This window comes from Oncorhynchus masou, chromosome 23 (assembly GCF_036934945.1).
Source record: "Oncorhynchus masou masou isolate Uvic2021 chromosome 23, UVic_Omas_1.1, whole genome shotgun sequence".
NCBI lineage: Eukaryota > Metazoa > Chordata > Actinopteri > Salmoniformes > Salmonidae > Oncorhynchus > Oncorhynchus masou.
Window position 1 is genome coordinate 21,616,717 of NC_088234.1, and position 18,181 is coordinate 21,634,897.

Sequence of the window (18,181 nt, forward strand, 5' to 3'; positions counted from 1 at the left end):
TTGCTTCCCAAACCAAAAAAATAAGAAAATCATTGTTGCCGACTGCACAGCCAGAGATACTTTTGAGGAGATGGGAAACTTCCTAGGAATTTAACTATGGTGATTAATGGCACTGCCAAAGTGGAGAGGAAATCCAAGAAAATAGATATTATTGTGGATGCGGCGGAATGGTTCATGGGACTGAAAGACTTCTTGGCGGAGTACCTTCCTCTCAGGTCATAGGGCTTGAGAATTGAGATTTGAAGGAAGGAAGGAATAAAGAAATGTACTTGTTTTGGTTTTGTCAGTGTGGTTTTTATTGTTTTATTTTTGGAGGATTAAGTTTTTCCTATAAAGAATGGGTTTTATTTGTACCTTTTTTTACTCTGTCCAATTGGTGGCGGTAATGCACCTTTTGGGGTTGGAGTCGGATTTACATTCTCCAGAGGATGACGACCGCCAAGATGGCGGGGACAGTATTGAGGTCGCTTAGCTTCAACAAAATGTATTTTAAATAGTAATATGGTCAGCCCTGGTTGCACTGTCCTGCAAAATAGGTGAGATGTTACATTTTTGATAAATTAAATAATAATACTGTCACCTAACCGCTACTTTAGCTAACGCTAGTATTAGCAAGCTAGAAAATGAGTCCATAGGGCTTACCTGCTCACCATATAACAGCGTTTTTTCTTTTTTCGATCAGACTTAACAGCCCACCCTACATCTAGATCGAAGTTTCTTATGTTATGTCAAACGTGACTGTTGTATAGTTGCTGTAACGTTAAACAGCTTGAAAGTTTGGCTGCGTGTTACTTTTAGTTATTTAGCCAACCGGTTAGCTACTTGAGCTTCCTTCACGGTCGAGTTCAGTCCGCTATTTCGCCGAATCATGTGGATTTTGAGTTAATAGCAGCACATTCGTGACCGGCTTGTCATCTTGCTAGTGAACTAATTAGCTAGCATAGTACCTAACAATTTGTTAATGTGCTGAAGTAAATGAAATGCATTATTTTCACTGTCGTCTGAAAAACATTGCACAAGGATTGGAATGTTGGCACCAAACAGGTCTGAATTCCAGGCTAGCTAGCTGTCCACCTTGACTTGTTCTAGTTAGCTGACGTTACTCAACATCAACACGTTTAGCTAACGTTAGCTACTTAGCTGAAGTTATGTGAAGTTTCATTTACATCATTGAGGTCAACAACACTTCAGAGTCAAACATCAATACGTGTAAGACAGTAACTTGAAACAGTTCAGGCTTTTCAAGGGGGGAGAGCCAGCAGGGAGTATGTTTCATACGTTTGTGCCTTGACAATTAGGCTATGGACCCTGCCAACCCCTGCTGTGTGAAATGTGATTAGTGACCTGTCTGTTTTGGCTGACCTAGAGCATAATAATGACCAGCCCTTACCTCTGTCATCATTACGAGGTGTTTCCTTGGCACTTGTGGTTGCTCAAGACTGAGTTGGCTTACCTCAAGAGCCTTTGTAGGTTAGACACTGGCTAAACAACACCCACACTGTGCCTTAGAAACAGTACTGATTCCCCATTGACACATCATGGTTGCTTGTTCTTTTCTTCTAGACAGAAACAATGGCAGCCAGATGTGGAGTGGACGGGGCAGTGATGTATCCCAGCGCCATCACTGATAAATGGGTCCCCCCCACCATGGAATGGTATACCCCTATGAATAGGCTAGTTATAGACCAAATATTGATATGTATGGTATTTGTATTTTATTGCCTCCTATTTCATTGAACCATTTGCACTTAGTCAAAGTGGTTCAGTGGTTTCTTAACACAGCCAGTGACTTGATCACTTTATTATAGATTTAGTCATTCCATGTCATACACTGTGACTTTATGATAGTCGTTCTACATATAGCTTTATCTCAACTCGTATGCATGAATTCCAAACCAACTAGCCCCTCTGCAACCTCTCTATCTGCAAATCCCTGATAAAGGCCAAGAGCCGAAACGCATTGGTTTTACTTTTTAACAATAATCTTTCTTATCAACTTCCACTGTCCTCCAAGAGTTGCTGACTCTTCTCTCAACCACTCTTTCTCTCTACAGATAAAGATGCTCCTATGGAGAAGGAGGTGTCTAACCTGACCATTAACTTTGGGCCCCAGCACCCCGCTGCCCACGGCGTGCTGCGTCTGGTGCTTGACATCAGCGGGGAGTTGGTGAAGAAGTGTGATCCCCATGTGGGCCTGCGGCACAGAGAAACTCATCGAGTACAAGACCTACCTGCAGGTATGTAGTTGCTACCCTGTTATAGTACACCTAGAGATGGTAAGGTATGCGCAGCGGTTATGAAAATTGGCTGAAAGTAACTTGCATCAGTGTCCTAGCTTGTAGTGTACATGATGCATGTTTAGACTCTTCTGTATCAGGCATGTTTTTATTGGAGGAATTGCATTGATGTGTGTGCACTTTAGGCGCTGCCCTACTTTGACGGGCTGGACTACATATCCATGATGTGTAACTAGCAGGCCTACTCTCTGGCCGTGGAGAAGCTGCTCAACATCCAGGCCCCACCCAGTGCACAGTGGATCAGAGGTGAGACTAGGTGCTGCTAGATGACCATGCCAGAAAGGAAAAATATACCACTATGTCAGGTATTCATTAGTGCACACCGGTGCAAAATGTTTTGCAACATAAAATGGGTTTCCTATTTCAGATGGTTTGCTGACATTTTGGTTTTGAGTGAATCACTAATAATCAAGCCAAGTATATAAGCTTTTTGCCCTTAATTTAGGCTTAGAGATGAGGGTACATTTTGAATCAGGGATGAACATTTGCAGTTAGAAAAGTGCTGCACCTCCCTCCTTTACCAGCACGACAGTAACAAGCGTGAGAAGCATAACCTTGTAAGATCTGGACCAATTTGCCATTTTATACAAGGTCACTAGGGGGCAGTAGATCGCAGTCAACATGGGTATTCAAGTTCAACAGTCAACATGGATACACAGAGGGAATGTGGCCTGTCATAGAATGCAATCTTCACACAGGCAGAAGAGGGGCAGCAGTAGTGAAGTAAGTATGCATTTTCAGTGTGTTTTTCTGTGTTGTAGTTCTTTTCGGAGAGCTGACTCGTATCATGAACCACATCATGGCCATCACCACGCACGCCCTGGCCATCGGAGCCATGACCCCTTTCTTCGGATGTTTGAGGAGAGGGAAAAGGTGAGGGCACTGGGTAGGCTAGTGTATGACCTTTGAGTTGATAAGGCACAGTTTGTCATTGTTAATAAGAATTTGTTATTAATTGACTTGTGTAAATAAAGGTTTGCTGTAGAAGCCATTTTGAGTTCATTCACAGGTATGTTTTTTTTTAGGATGTTCTGTCTTGTCTCTATCCTTCTAGATGTTTGAGTTCTATGAGCGTGTCTCAGGGGCCAGGATGCATGCAGCCTACGTCAGACCTGGAGGAGTACACCAGGCGAGGGCTCCCCTAGGTCCAAATCTAGGATCAGCATCCTCTCCCCCAATCCTAACCTTAACCGTAACGCAAAACTGACCCAAGATCAGCATCTAGGGGAAACTTTACCCTACAGCTATGGATTCAATGTATGTGATGTAATGGTGGCTATAAAACAAAGATTGTGTTATCTGTTTGTTCCAGGACATGCCACTGGGGCTAATGGATGACATCAACGAGTGGTGCAAGAACTTTTCCATCAGAATAGACGAGGTGGAGGAGATGTTGAGCAACAACCGTATCTGGAAGAACCGAACTGTGGACTTGGGGTTGTCTGCTGAGGACGCACTCAACTATGGCTTTAGCTGAGGCAAATATGTGTGTGTATTTATATATATATCTCTACACTACCATTCAAAAGTTTGGGGGCACTTAGGAATGAAAAGCACATTTTTGCCCATTAAAATAACATCAAATTGATCAGAAATTCAGTGTAGACGTTAATGTTGTAAATGACTATTGTAGCTGGAAACGGCTGATTTTTTTTTTTTTAATGGGTTATCTACATAGGTGTACTGATGGCCTCTATCAGCAGCCGGCACGTTGTGCTTGCTAATCCAAGTTTGTTGTGCTGATTTTAAAGAAGCAATAGTTTGAGAAACAAGCGCCTCATAAGTCCTCAACTGGCAGCTTCATTAAATAGTACCTGCAAAACACCCATCTCAACGTCAACAGTGAAGAGATGACTCCGGGATTGCAAAGAAAAAGCCATATCTCAGACAGGCCAATAAAAGATCAAGATGGGCAAAAGAACACACAGTGGACAGAGGAACTCTGCCTAGAAGGCAAACATCCTGGAGTCGCCTCTTCGCGTTGAGACTGGTGTTTTGCGGGTACTATTTGATGAAGCTGCCTTCTAGGCAGTGGCCAATGGAAATCAAGGACATTTCTAAGTGACCCCAAACTTTTGAACGGTAGTGTGTGTCTATATGCACTCTCTTACTCTCAAACAGTTGAAAACCTAATGACATCTGTAACTAACTGCTTGTCTGTCAGTGGTGTGATGCTGAGGGGTTCAGGCATCAAGTGGGACCTGGGGAAGTCTCAGCCCTATGACAAGGTGGAGTTTGACATCCCCATTGGCAGCAAGGGAGACTGCTATGACAGGTAACTCCTATTATCCTCTTCTTTTAACCCGCTAAGTTGACTGAAAACATTCTCATTTACAGCAACAACCTGGGGAATAGTTACAGGGATGAATGAGCCAATTGTAAGCTGGGGATGATTAGGTATGAGAGTTAGATTGGGAATTTAGTCAGGACACCAGGGTTAACACCCCTACTCTTACAATTAGTGCCATGGGATCTTTAGTGACCACAGAGTAAGGACACCCGTTTAGTCAGGACATCCCATCTGAAAGACTGCACCCTACACAATCACTGCCCTGGGGCATTGGGATGTTTTTGTAGACCAGAAGAAATATTGCCTCCTACTGGCCCTCTAACACTAATTCCAGCAGCATCTGGACTCCCATCCAGAGACCAACTAGGACCAACCCTGCTTAGCTTCAGAAGCTAGCCAGCAGTAGATTGCAGGGTGGTATGCTGCTGTCTAAGTATTGTGAAGATATAGAACTATGAAATAACAATGTGGATTCATGTAGTAACCAAAAAAGTGTTAATCAAAATATATATATTTTATATATACATTATATTTGAGATTCTTCAAAGTAGCCACCCTTTGCCTTGATGACAGCTTTACACGCTCTTTGCAATCTCTCAACCAGCTTCATGTGGTAGGTACTGAGTTGCATTTAAATTTACAGATGTGCCTTGTTAATTTGTGGAATTTGTTTCCTTAATGCGTTTGAGCCAATCAGTTGTGTTGTGACAAGGTAGGGGGATATACAGAAGATAGCCCTATTTGGTCAAATACCAAGTCCATATTATGACACGAACAGCTCAAATAAGCAAAGCGAAATGACAGTCCATTACTTTTTTTTTTTTTTTTTTCACCTTTATTTAACCAGGTAGGCTAGTTGAGAACAAGTTCTCATTTGTAACTGCGACCTGGCCAAGATAAAGCATAGCAGTGTGAACAGACAACACGGAGTTACACATGGAGTAAACAATAAACAAGTCAATAACACAGTAGAAAAAAATAGTCTATATACATTGTGTGCAAAAGGCATGAGGAGGTAGGCGAATAATTACAATTTAGAAGATTAACCCTGGAGTGATAAATGATCAGATGGTCATGTGCAGGTAGAGATACTGGTGTGCAAAAGAGCAGAAAAGTAAATAAATAAAAACAGTATGGGGATGAGGTAGGTAAATTGGGAGGGCTATTTACCGATGGACTATGTACAGCTGCAGCGATCGGTTAGCTGCTCAGATAGCAGATGTTTAAAGTTGGTGAGGGAGATAAGTCTCCAACTTCAGAGATGTTTGCAATTCGTTCCAGTCACAGGCAGCAGAGAACTGGAAGGAAAGGCAGCCAAATGAGGTGTTGGCTTTAGGGATGATCAGTGAGATACACCTGCTGGAGCGCGGTGCTACGGGTGGGTGTTGCCATCGTGACCAGTGAACTGAGATAAGGCGGAGCTTTACCTAGCATGGACTTGTTGATGACTTGGAGCCAGTGGGTCTGGCCACGAATATGTAGCGAGGACCAGCCGACTAGAGCATACAGGTCGCAGTGGTGGGTGGTATAAGGTGCTTTAGTTACAAAACAGATGGCACTGTGATAAACTGCATCCAGTTTGCGGAGTATAGTATTGGAAGCTATTTTGTAGATTACATCGTCGAAGTCGAGGATCGGTAGGATAGTCAGTTTTACTAGGGTAAGTTTGTCGGCATGAGTGAAGGAGGCTTTGTTGCGGAATATAAAGCCAACTCTAGATTTGATTTTAGATTGGAGATGTTTGATATGAGTCTGGAAAGAGAGTTTACAGTCGAGCCAGATACCTAGGTACCTGTAGATATCCACATATTCTAGGTCGGAACCATCCAGGGTGGTGATGCTAGTCGGGCGTGAAGAACAGTCAATCTGGACAATGTCAAGAACTTTAAACATTTCTTCAAGTGCAGTTGCAAAAACCATCAAGCGCTATGATGAAACTGACTCTCATGAGGACCGCCACAGGAAATGAAGACCCTGAGTTGCCTCTGCTGCATAGGATAATTTCATTAGAGTTAACTGCACCTCAGATTGCATACCAAATAAATGCTTCAGAGTTCAAGTAACAGACACATCTCAACATCAACTGTTCAGAGGAGACTGCGTGAATCAGGCCTTCATGGTCGAAATTGCTATAATGAAACCACTACTAAAGGACACCAATAAGAAGAAGAGTTGCTTGGGCCAAGAAACATGAGCAATGGACATTAGACCTGTGGAAATCTGTCCTTTGGTCTGATGAGTCCAAATTTGAGCTTTTTGGTTCCAACTGCCTTGTCTTTGTGATACGCAGAGTAGGTGAACGGATGATCTCCGCATGTCTGGCTCCCACTGTGAAGCATGGAGGAGGAGATGTGGGGGTGCTTTGCTGGTGACAGATTTTTTTTATTTTTGAATCGAAGGCACACTTAATCAGCATGGCTACCACAGCATTCTGCAGCGATACGCCACTCCATTTGGTTTGCGCTTAGTGGGACTGTGACCCAAAACACACCTCCAGGCTGTGTCAGGGCTATTTGACCAAGTAGGAGAGTGGAGTGCAGCATCAGATGACCTTGCCTCCACAATCACCCCACCTCAACCCAATTGAGATGGTTTGGGATGAGTTGGACTGCAGAGTGAAGGAAAAGCAGCCAACAAGTTCTCAGCATATGTGGGAACTCCTTCAAGACTGTTGGAATAGCATTCCAGGTGAAGCTGGTGGAGTGTGCAATGAGTGTGCAAAGCTGTCAAGGCAAAAGTTGTCTACTTTGAAGAATCTAAAATATATTTTGATTTGTTTAACACATTTTTGGTTACTACATGATTCCATATGTGTTATTTCATAGTTTTGATGTCTTCGCTATTATTCTACAATGTAGAAACTAGTACAAATAAAGATAAACCATTGAATGAGTAGGTTTGTAGAAACTTTTGACTGGTACTGTATGTCACTGGAAGTAGTGGTTCAACAATCCCCCATTCCTCCATCTACATATCTAACTGGTATCTGTCAATAAAATGTGATTTTATATATATCACATTCTATTGACAGAATTATTTATTTATTTACATCTCCTTCCTTTCCTCCTTGGTGTTGGTCAGGTACCTGTGCAGGGTGGAGGAGATGAGGCAGAGTCTCAGGATCATGATCGAGGCCCTCAACAAGATGCCAGCAGGAGAGAGCAAAGTGGATGACGCCAAGGTGGCCCTGCCCAAGAGATCTGAGATGAAGGTGAGACTCATTTAATGGCTGAAATTTTATTTGGAATAAAAATGCATTGGATTTAAAGCGCCTTTCGAAAAACCCAAGGAAACTGCAGGAAAAAAGGATTTATTTTAGGACATTTTAGATCATCCTCAGACTATATCCGCTTTACTCTATAGTCAAACTTTATAAGCCCTGATTTCTATGTGTACGGTGGAGTGTTGCACATTGCGTCTATTAAATAAGCATTAACATCAGTTGCAATGGTGGTTTAATTATGTTCCCATGTTAGATGTCCATGGAGTCTCTGATCCATCACTTTAAGCTGTACACAGAGGGTTACCAGGTGCCCCCCGGGATCTACATATACAGCAGTAGAAGCACCCAAAGTAAGCCCTCCCTTCCTCAGACAGACATAGATATAACGGATTTGAGACGCTCTCTGTATTTCACCTATCCTCAAATACTGAGGCAATTTGATAAGTGCAGTTTTCCATTACTAATGGTGAGATTCTCCTTCACCTGGTCCAATTTGTAGGTCATATGATGCCTATAGATCAAACACAATATTGTGTCCTTTATTGCAGATATTACATGTATTTGACAGCCAGGTACAATGTACCAGATCTAACCAGCCGGCTAATTCTAATCTGTAGTCCCTGTGTAGGTAGATGAAGACATTGAATGTAATGTGCTTTAGGTGGGGCTGTTGTGTAATGCAATCTCCTGTCTCGTTCAGGGAGAGTTTGGTGTGTATCTGGTGTCTGACGGCTCCAGCAGGCCCTACCGCTGCAAAATCAAAGCTCCAGGATTCGCTCATCTGGTACGGGAGTTTAAACTACGCATGCACACTCACACACTTACAGACTTCACACCCCGCATTGTTCAATGTAGTTATTAATTATTCAATGCGTTAAACTACTTCCTCAATGCTACTTCTAGTTCATTCCCCTTAGAGTCGATGTCCCTGCCCCGCTAACATCGAATTAGCATTATTTAACAAATCCCTGTTAAATTCTGTCTAAAGTAGAGAGATCTGTTTTTGCATGGGTTGCGTTTTAATCCACCGTGTCGGCCTTGCGCAACTGCGGTGGAAGGTGGCAAAGCAACATCAAGGTTTGTCAGACCATGAGACATCCCAAAAATCGGTCTTATCGCGAAATTGTCGGTTTGGCCGAGAAAACTATTATGACCCCTTTATGGGTAGATGAGACTCACGAACACAATAGTGTTCTCAGTTTTGCTCTACGACCCCACCCCACGAGTCTTGGGACTCGTCTGAAGTCGATACAGATGATCTGCCAACTTCTGTCCTTTGCGTTTGGGCTACACACTAATTTGTGGAAAGATGAGACTTTCCCCAACATGTACATGTCTGTTGTTTTGCTCTAGGACACCCACAGGCCTCACAAGAATTATCTGAAGGTCCCCCAGTACCAGTTTTAAAAAATGGAGGCTGTTTAGTGCAAAATAATAAGGGGTTAAACATGTGTATGTTTGTATGTGTGTGTTCTTTCTTATACTTTATACATCTCTCAGATATAGGACAGACAGTTCAGAACAAACTTCCTTTAGTTCCCCCGCCCCCCCCAAAATAAAATATCTGTTGTTCCTTGTAGTGAATTTGTTATTCTATGCGTTTATATGGGCTAAATAAAGGCAGTAAGGCCAAATCCATATTTTTCATCTAATATTTTTTTTTTATATTTTCTTTTGATACTTCAAAATAGCAAAATCTAATTGCAAAATGATCCTTGGTGTGACCTTCTAAAACAATTCCATATAGCTTAGTAGCATCCCCCCCTCCCCTCTTGTAGACTGTAATGGGTTGATAGTTGGTTAATAGTTTTGTGATGTCTTCCCCAGGCTGCCCTGGATATGATGGCTAAAAGACACATGCTGGCTGATGTGGTGGCCATTATTGGTAAGACATGTTTCTACTTGGTCGTGTTCAGTAGAGCACATTGCAGAAAAATGTGTTGCAATGGAAAAACAAAAATCTGTTATATAGGACAAGTTCATGTAGTAACCCTCTGTTTCCCCAAAAAGTATCCTTGCTGAACATGACCCTTACGTTATCAGTGAAACCATTGATTATTAGTATACTTATAACTCATACAGCAATTCTATTTGTGTGATTCCTGTTAAAATATTTATGGTTAATGTATGATTGAGTTTTAACAAACGATTTGATTGTTTTTCCTCTTGTGACAGGAACCCAGGACATTGTTTTTGGAGAAGTTGACCGTTAAGTTAAAACAAAAGACTGTTGTGTTGATAACAATGGTTCCCCTCTGAAGAGGATTTCTCCCCTTTCAGTCTTCACAATCTGTCTCAGATGAAGGCCCTGTCCGTATCCTCACATAGTGTATTATTTCTATGATCTGTAGTGACAAACTCGTAAACTGTGACACTTCAATGATACACCTAATAACTATTTTTACTGATCTGTCTAATGGTGTAATTTTCTCATGGTTAGTCTCTTGAAATAGAAATATACTGTAAGCACTTCAGAATTTTTTTTAACGTGTGATATTTTTTTCTCAATGCCCTGTTGCACAAAACTAAATGGACTGAGCTCGACCACAACTTCCCACCCCTGCTTTACCCTGGCTTTCTTTGCAACACTACGTCATCACCTCAAACCACTAACTCTTCAGCCCTGCTCAACCTACATGCTTTTTACTGACTGAGCAGTCAGACGTCCAGTAAAAAAATCATCTGTTGCTGTGTACTTTTGTGTACCTGTTGCTGTGATGGAAGGCAGATTCCTAGTTCTTTCAGCTCTTCCTCTGTGGATGAGCTTTGGCACTGCTAGTGAGTATGGAGTTTGATACTATAACCGCTGATTGGTATTGACCTTGGTTATGAAAATGTATGTCTGGGATTAACATGATGAGGAATGAGCAAAACAGTTTCTGTTTAGTTGTAATTGCAACTAAATCTAGTCCCACACTGGACTAAATATTTGTAAATATTGTGAATGATAAAGAATCTTGGTTGAGTCCTACGGTTAAGATCAGATCTCATGGGCAGGTCCAGAGCATATGTCGGGTAAAAATATTTGAAAATGTAATCTCTTTGGAACTCATTGAACTTTTATTTGGTAATATGAATTATTGACAATTTTTTGTTCATAGAAACCCTGTAACGACATGTTTCAATAATTATTGAAGTGGGTAACATGTTAATGTATCCTTCCCCAAAATTAAGTAAATCATAGTAGAACTCTTTGTTTGTAAATGGTTTTGCTCATGGTTGTTTTTAACCTTGTTTTATTTATAGATTTATTTTAGATGCAAAATGTGCTTTTTTTTAAATATAAGTGTAGGACAGGTGATTATATCATTCTCTAGAGGGCAAAATCATTGTCTGATGGAGAGAAATCTACGTATAGTTCAGGGCCATTTCTGTGAAAGCAGAAGCGAAGCCATTGCCACATCGGTCCTCTTTTAACACTTGCGACAGAGGAGGAAATAGTGCTGACATTTTCATACATAATGCTATCACTAACTATCTAGCTTTATTTTGACAGGAAGTCAATGCTGAGACCACGATCTCTTTTCCAGATGAACCCACAATACATATCAAAATATAATGAAGACATTACACGACACATTCATATACACATTAAAATACATGTTGTTATGCACAATACACAACAAGCAGTAAAAAGGTCCCCTCGCAACTGTCTGAAATGCCCTAGAGGCACCAATTCTTTCCATTTTTAAAGTGTATTTTAGATCATTCCACATAAGGTGCAAAATGACCTAAAGGAAGATCTACCTAACTCAGTGGAGATCGAAGAGGTTTTCAGACTTAGCCACCCCTGAGCCTGGGTCTGGTAGCCTGGACATCTATAGCTTAACAATGGGTTAAGGTATGGTGGAAGTTTATGCAAGAGCGCAATGCACTGATCTACAAGGAAGGCCAGCCTACATTCTAATACAAAAATGCAATGATGTATACTGCATGGTTTCCCAAACTCGGTTCTGGCACGTTTTGTTTTTTCCACCTAACACTACACAGCTGATTCAAGTAATTAAAGCTTGATGAGTTGGTTATTTGAATGAGCTGTGTAATAATTATTTATGTCACATGGGTCACCACATTTGTGAAGGGGGAGTATATGGGCCACCTTCCAGACCCTAGGGATGGTACCAGAAAAAATTGTAAGATAAAAGTCAGAGGAGCAGAAAGCTGCAGCAAAAAAGGATCAAGCAAAGCAGCACCATTAAAAAAAATTACAAAATCACATCAATCTTGCTCAAGCCATCGAGCACATCACAAGAAGAAAGTTGTTGGCATGAAAAGGTTAACTTGAAGTTGATGGAACTTCCATCGAGCCAACTGGAGACTGGGAGAGGGGTAGGCAGTTGACCGGCTGACCTGGGTCGGTTAAACCACCATTTATTTCAAATAAAAAATATATATATTAAATGCTGATTAAAAGCATCACTTGTCTAATTTTTCTCAGTAATGATGAGTCTGGCACAACTTTCTTAGGCAGGGATGGAGAGGAATTTCCTTCAGTACATTAACCGTTTTCCAAAATGTAGACAGATCACCAGCAGAGTCTAAGAATGTAGAAAGTAGCTAGATTTATCTTTCTTGATTGAGGAAGTGCATCTATTTCTCAACTGCCTGAAAAATTCCAATCAGCTACACAGTCTGTTTTTCTAGCCTTGGTCAAGGCCTGATTTCTCATAACATCTGAAATTTCTTTAGAGAACCAAGGATTTATCATGTTTTGCTCTGTGTTTAAAGGAAGCGTGTTTGTCAGAGATATTCAAATAGATGAGAACAATTCTTGATCTAATTCAGGGTCAGGCATGCCGCTGCTAGAGAAACATTCAGAGTAATACTTTCATGAAGAAAAACATGTTAAATGTCTCTTCATAATTATACCAGGGTCAGTGTTAATCTGTTTGCCGTCTCCAATACACGCAATAGGACAAAAGATCACTGAGATCATTAGCAAAGACACCACTGGACAAGTACTTGTCAGAATTAGGTCAATCAGTGAAGAGTTGCTGGAATTTTGTTCTTTACATTAATCTCTGGGGGCTTTGCAATCAGTTGAATCAGGTTAAAGTGAAGCCACATTATTTACTGTAAATGGTCTGAGCCCGGGGTAAGCTTTGCAACAGATACATGTTTACTTTGGCTTATGCCCACGTCTATAACCAAAACCTAAATTCTTGAGGGGGGATACTGATATTTAGTGAATATAATGCCACAAGAGTTGATTTTGCATATACTGTATAGCCACTCCTATAAGATTAGGGTGTCCGCTTTGCTGACAAATTTGTGCTATGACGATGATCAAAGCCTACTTGTCAGTACAGAATGACAAACTCAGCAAAAAAAGAAACGTCCTCACTGTCAACTGCTTTTATTTTCAGCAAACTTCACATACGGAAATATTTGTATGAACATAACAAGATTCAACAACTGAGACAAAAACTGAACAAGTTCCACAGACATGTGACTAACAGAAATGGAATAATGTGTCCCTGAACAAAGAGGGGGTCTAAATCAAAAGTAACAGTCAGTATCTAGTGTGGCCACCAGCTGCATTAAGTACTGCAGTGCATCTCCTCCTCGTGGACTGCACCAGATGTGCGAGTTCTTGCTGTGAGATGTTACCCCACTCTTCCACCAAGGCACCTGCAAGTTCCTGGACATTTCTGGAGGGAATGGCCCTAGCCCTCACCCTCAGATCCAACAAGTCCCAGACGTGCTCAATGGGATTGAGATCCAGGCTCTTCGCTGGCCATGGCAGAACACTGACATTCCTGTCTTGAAGGAAATCACGCACAGAATGAGCAGTGCTGTCTTCGGCGTCTCACAGTACGGACATTGCAATATATTCCCTTGCCACATCTGCAGTCCTGCAGCATGACGAAGGCACGTTCAAGCAGATGAGCAGGGACCCTGGGCATCTTTCTTTTGGTGTTATTCAGAGTCAGTAGAAAGGCCTCTTTAGTGTCCTAAGTTTTCACAACTGTGACCTTAATTGCCTACCGTCTGTAAACTGTTAGTGTCATTAATGTTCATTAATTGTTTATGGCTCATTGAACAAGCATGGGAAACAGTGTTTAAACCCTTTACCATGAAGATCTGTGAAGTTATTTGGATTTTTACGAATTATCTTTGAAAGAGGGTTCTGAAAAAGAACATTTATTAGCCAAGATACTTTTTGACATGGTGTGGATAGGAGTAGATAGGTAACAGCCAAACGTGTAATGAAAGATAACCTTGAGATTTGCATGATAGACTAAGGCTACTGGCAGGGTTGGGTAGATTACTTTCTAAATGTAATCCGTTACTAGTTACCTGTCCAAAAATTGTAATTAGTAAAGCAACTTTTGGATTAACCAAACTCAGTAGTAATCTGATTACATTCAGTCACTTTTAAATTACTTTCCCTTAAGAGGCATTAGAAGAAGACAAAAATATGTTACCAATTGAACGATATCAATTGCAGGATAAATCAATGTTAAAGTTTACATAGCTGGCCATAGATGGATGTTTAATTGTACTTCATGGGTTTATTATGGAGGCTTCTTCTAACGCATCGCTTTGTACTACATATACGATTCAATTATATCCTTACATTAATATATAATAATTTATAAATCCCTAAATGGATATAGCAACTACAGATTGCCCCTTTTAAGACTATGAAAAGCATACGAGTTTGAGCATGTGTCCATTAGGTCTATGGATTTTTTTTATCAGCATGAATTAGATTGAGCAATAATAATAAAAGCCTGACTTTTATTCCATAGGCTGGGATCCGCACTATGCAGCTGTTGCAAGAGCACATTTTTCACTGGCTGTCCACTGGTTTCAAAAACAATTATTGATAGGCAGTTCAAACTTCTTGAATTCAATCATTATTGGATTCAAATGCACATTTAGATTTGTGAACAGGCATCCACAACAGCCACCATCCATAAGGCACAAATTGCTACATGAGAGAGCAGCAGTGCGCTATATAGGTATCAATAATAAGTGATATCTGTATCACTGTAGACTACAGCACTGCTGTCATCCTTACCTCCATGCGTTTATTCAAGTTGGATCATCTTTGAATGCAAACAGTAGTCGCACAATTGGAAGACATAGCTTGGACTGTAGTCTACAAAAACCTATTCCTGCGATCCATCTAACACATTTGTGGTGTCATCATAGTGGTCTCTGACTTGTGGTCAGACTCGCTCATGTGGAACAAATTTAAACTTGCTGCCTTTTTTCAATGCTGATTTGAATGTCATTGAGAAAACAAAGAAGTGTCAAAGATATTGTTTTTGCAAACATCCTTTCTGAATTGAAAAGTAATCTTCGAAGTAATCTTCTAGTTTTTCAAAAGTATCTGTAATCTGATTACAATATTTTGCTGGTAACATAACGGATTACAGTTACTGTTTTTTGTAACCTTTTACATGTAACGGATTACATGTCATCCGTTACTCCCAACCCTGGTTACTGGAGGTCACTTGCAATAACTGTGATATTATGTGGTCGTTTTTACCTACCTTAGTTTTATGCTCAGACTAAGTCACTCTGGATAAGAGAGTTTGCTAAATGACAAATGGTGGTGAAACCTCAAGAGGGCCGGCCTGTAAATAGAAAGTGTTCTCCTCTGTTCTCAGCGGCCCTGGGTGAGTCTCAGATCTGCTATATCCTGGACGGTATCTTGTTTCTGTACGGTATCATCCTCACCGTGCTCTACTGCAGGCTCAAGGTACAGCTGCCTTTCTGTCCTTCTTTTTCCCAATCCCCCTCTTTCCCTGCCTCCCTAAATTCTCTTTGATCTCTTTCTTGCTATACCCACTCTCAGAGGGTGCATCAGGGGGAGTTGTGCAAAAAAATACATTGCCAATTCACACGTGTTTAATACACACTTATACATGTGTGAAATAGGACAAATATAAGCACCCACCTAATGTATTATTATTATACCCTATCCAATAGCCATGACAACTGTAACTGGCATTGTGTAGATCTGAAAGATAGGTTTTTAGATCAGTCTTTATACTTATGTGCAATACAGTATGTCCATGGGTATAAACAATATGATAGTAGCTCCACCTTGTGCGCTGAAAGGTTTGGTGTAAATTTCACCATATTGCTTATACCTATCCTACCCATCCGATCCTTTCAGATCTAAGTGCCTAAAGTCCCTGAGGCTAGGGGGTTGTTTCAGTTTCCTCTTTCTGTCTCTACCAAGTGCTTACCCCATCTATCTCTCAACACTCAGTTTTTCCCACAGATGGTTCCGGTGACTGGGGCTGGGACAGAAAAGCCACCGGTGAGAAACACACTGTAACATGATCTACATCCAACTCCATTAAGACCCACCTTGCAGTTGGCTGGGGGTCAAATCGATGTAACGTGATATATGCAATCCATTTATTTAGTCCTGTATAACGCAGACAGACACATTTACTGCACTACAGCTTTACAGTGGGTTGGGGGCAGAGGGCGATTTCCAGGCTAACATTTAACATTAAACCAAATAGCTAATCTCACACACTGCCTAAAAAAAACAAACACACACACTTGTGTTTTTTCCTAATGGATTTCCTCTTTTACTCTGACACAGAAAGCGGAGGAGGGTATCTATACGGTGAGTTGATGATGGTGATAATGAATGTGTGATGGTGAAGGTTATCTTAGTCAATATGTGGAGTTTAAATTGTAGGGCCTTGCTTCATGACATATTTACTCTCTCTCTTTCTCCCTGTCTCTCTATCTCAGGGTCTGACCCCTCATACTGCGGATACCTATGAGACCATTGGTCAGAAGAAAAGATTGAAGTAGCAGACGGTGAAGAGTTGAAGAAGTCATCTGTCAAATCACTTTTGTCTCCAATAATTTCCCAGGCCTCTTATGTATTTTATTTAACATAGCTTTTAACGGTTTGAGAGAAAATGTATACATTTTTGAACATTTACTTGCGTATGTGTGAACCTCCTTTGTATGTGTCGTTAGAGAGAGAAATGTGAGAAGATTAAAGGGGAAGTTGAGCTGTGGGTAAAAATGCCCCACTTTTGACAGTGTATGTCTTCTTTGTATGCTACTTATACTAAAGTTTCTTAGATTTAGCTTGAGATTGATGTTTTTGGTGTTTTCAAATATTTTTCTATATAGATCAATATACAGTTTTAGCAAATAATATACCCCTTTTTTACTCTTGAGACTTGTGTTCTGGGTGTACTTTAGGTATTTTCTAATATTTTTCTATATAGATCAATATACGGTTTTAGCAAATAATATACCCCTTTTTTACTCTTGAGACTTGTATTCTGGGTGTACTTTAGGTATTTTCAAAGCTTCTATGGTGCTTTTATAATACATTCTAATAAAATATCAAAATGATGGGTCTGTGGTATCTTGCTCTTCTTTGTCACAGTTTCTCATAGCTATTTCAGAGGTTGATTTCCGTTGCACCAATGCCATGACAACTGATCACACACTGTCCGAGTCACATCCTGTGGGCACTGCTGAGTTTTGTGGGTGTCTCTGCACATTCACAGAAAAACAATGTGGGGGGGATCTGCATAGCCCAATGCAATGTCTGATGTAGTTAACAAACAATGATGCTGTAACAGCTACTTTGGCCTCACTTAACTGAAAGTGAAAACATAGCAAAACATATATGGTAACTGTTTATTAAGTTGCTCTTGTACCTGTGTAATAGTTATGTAATGTAATTACACTTGCTTCAACATTCTACATTCACATATCTTACTTACATTCATTTATTACACACTGTAGAAAAACAGGACAACAGTTGACCTAAACATGACCTGAACATGCAAACACAAAAAGATGTCGAATTATGAAACATGTCTTGGCAACTGTACTGGAGAACAAAATTGAACCTTTAGTTAACTAGGCAAGTCAGGTAAGAACAAATTCTTATTTACAATGATGGCCTACCCTGGCCAAACCCTCCCCTAACCCGGACGATGCTGGGCCAATTGTGCGCCGCCCTATGAGAGAGAGAGAGAAAAAAGGAAGGGGGAGTCAATTTACCCAACTGAAAGTGCCTGAGGGGTTTTAACTTAACTGTTTTAGAGGTAGACAGATACCTGTTTTACTTCTTCTGTAACCCCTTCAGTAGAGACGTCGTTCTGTCAGAGCCAGAATGGAGCCATTTTGCTTAAGCTTCAACTCTTTACGTCTGCAATTAATAGTTACCACACCTATGTAGATGTCAACAACCATTTTCTGGTGTCTAAATTGATAGATGTACTTCATGATGTAGATTGTAGATAGATAGATGTATCTTTGTATCTTCGATATCGAGACAAGTTGTTTAGGCTACTCCATCTAGAGGGCCTTTCACTTCCCGGTTGAGCCTTGTGGAAGGCTGCATGTAAAGGCCTGAAAATA

General features: G+C 40.8%; 1 pseudogene; it reads left to right on the forward strand.

Annotated features, from left to right (window-relative positions):
• The first annotated feature begins 443 nt into the window (after nt 1-443).
• LOC135510567 (NADH dehydrogenase [ubiquinone] iron-sulfur protein 2, mitochondrial-like) lies at nt 444-10,527 on the forward strand (annotated as a pseudogene).
• Nucleotides 10,528-18,181: the final 7,654 nt, after the last annotated feature.